Source organism: Vigna unguiculata, unplaced genomic scaffold (genome assembly GCF_037176805.1).
Source record: "Vigna unguiculata cultivar grain cowpea cultivar isolate G323 ecotype 2 unplaced genomic scaffold, ASM3717680v1 ptg000346l, whole genome shotgun sequence".
Taxonomy (NCBI): domain Eukaryota; kingdom Viridiplantae; phylum Streptophyta; class Magnoliopsida; order Fabales; family Fabaceae; genus Vigna; species Vigna unguiculata.
This window is the reverse complement of record NW_028196981.1, coordinates 45,001-47,500: the sequence shown is the minus strand read 5'-3', so window position 1 is coordinate 47,500 and position 2,500 is coordinate 45,001.

Genomic DNA, 2,500 nt, shown 5'->3' with positions numbered 1-2,500 from the left:
AATCTCTTTTCAGCTTCTGCCTAAAGAAAATGGTCAGATCAATCATAGTTAAAGGAGGAGTTTCACGGGAGAGAGTGGTTGTCAAAGACTCAAACGACTTCAGCAGACTTCCCGGTCACTAATCACGATCAGTCATTTTGACTCTCACTGCTAAAAATTATTGGAGAATCTTCTCCATCTTGTCTAAGTGCTGAGACACGCTCGTCCCCTCTTGCATCTTGCTTGGAAAAAACCGTTGCCGAAGAAACTTCATGTTTACCATTGTCACTGACTCATACATTCTCTGTGGAGTCTCCCAGATTTCTCATGCAGACTGAATGTCTCCCACTGAAACTAGTACCTTATCCTTGACCACCATTAGCACAGCTTCGAAGAACCTCTTTTTTTTACTGTCCACAACTATAGATGTGTTCATTTCTTTTTTTTTGGCTACAACGGGTACGCTCTCTATAAGATTTGCTCGGGGCTGTTCACTTTCACTTGGTCGCCTGGTATCTTTGAAACCTCTTTGCTTGCGGAGGCAGGAGTGCGTCTGAGAGAGCGCTTCGCGAAAGAATCGTGTGGCGCGGTGAAAGGTTTACCGTTGGGGTTTCCGGCCCCCTGGTCTTCACCTAATTGTGGAAGAGGGGAGGTGCATTGAGTATAAACTCTCTCTCGCGCCTTTAGCTTGTTCCTGTTCGTCTATTCGGGACGGGGCAGGCAGCCCACATACATGAAGAGAAGAAGAGAGGAGAGGGGGTTCCCTGAGATTAAGGTGTCAAGGCGGTCGAAGAAGGCCACAAGTGGAAGCAACCGATGCTTTGGTCATTCAGTTGACTCCGCCAGTCCGTGCTTGCTGTCATGCTGGCGCAGGGCTTTCGGCCTTACCTACTATTGGATTTGAACCAATGACTCTCGCCGTATGAAAGCGATACTCTAACCGCTGAGTCAAGTAGGTCAAGCTGAGTCAAGTCAGATAAAATAGACCCCTATCAGAGAAAGCGTTATCACTATACGAGAGATCGGCCTATTCACTCAGCTAGGGAATAAGACTAACCTAATTTCCCTATTCACTGAACCCAAGACTAAGGGCAAAGATAACTTCCTTTGCCCCCTTCCTTCAACTTATAGGATGGAACCCGGACTCCTAACTAAACCCTCTTCCTTCCGATTGATTGTCTCGATTTCACTGCCTTGGTTGGCCACCATGCCTACTTCTCTCCAATGCCTCCTTCTTAAACCCCTTCGTACTGCAATCCAATCAATCGATCGATCAAGAGGCTAATCTCTTTTGTTTGGGCCGGTAGCTAAAAGTCCTCGCCTTCTCTTGAACAAGGGAAGGGCAGCATAGCATTAGCTTCAATTGAACAAGCTCAACCTTGAAAAAGAAAGGTGGTAGGCCGAAGAACCGTTGAACGCTTCAACTTGGCCACTGAAGAAGGCGAAGGCTGGGCAAGAGACTAGGCCAACTTACTGCTTACTGCCATGGTTTAAGCTTTAGGCTCCATAGACGGAACTTTTTGTTAGGTATTAGGGAGGGGAGGACACCACTCAGCACCTAAGGTGGGGTTCAATGCCTAACAAAAACGGCCAAAAGAAAAAAAGAGATGTATGGCTGAGGGGAGGAGAGAAAGAACGCATGCATGGGGAGTCTGTCGGAGGTTCGATAATCTATGATAGGACATCTAAGGCTAAGGAAGAATGAAAGGAAGTCCATTACTGAGAGAAGTGGTGATCTCGTCTTGCTTGCTGGGAGAGAGAAAGCTTCCGGACCACCTTTTCCAGCCAGATAGCGAGCGATCACTCAGCAATGAACACTAACTGAAAGCGGCCGGGAAAGAGTAGCCATCCCTTACGGGAATCGAACCCGTGTCTTCGACATGAAAAGACGGTGTCCTAACCACTGGACGAAAGGGACCAAAAAGCCATTCTTCATATACCTCAGCTCCGAGAATAGAAGTGGTTCGTTTTGTTTCTATACGCAATTCAAGATTTCGTTTGTGTTCTGGCGATTTCTGATGTGAATTCGGCGGGTCGTCCCCCCTTCCTACGGGTTCCCCCACCAGAGCCCGCTTACGGCACGCATGACGCATGGTTACAACCTTTGCCTTAGCGTACAGCGAGTTATATAGAAAGCATGAACCACCTCGAACTCACTCGATCGATGGCTCATGGTTCTACGTAATTAGTAGGATCGAGTTTATACTCCAATCTAAGGTTTTTAGGGTTGTGAACTCAAGAGTACCGGTACGAGTTCTTTTAGTAAGGAAGTTTTAGCTTTTACTTATGTCAATGAGTGAGAACAGTAGTAGATTTAGTTCAAGAGTTTGATCTTCCCCCCAAAAAAAAGGGATATAGAGGGGTAAGGGTCCTTTCTTTTGTTGTTGCACTGAACTAAGTAAGTGTCCTCTTCTCAGAGAGGAGGAGTTGCCTAAACCTAAAGGATTAGTTCCTCGAGTCTAGTTAACTCGACAGCTTAACACGAATAACGCGCGAGCTTTCCTCGACTATAGCGCGAGTA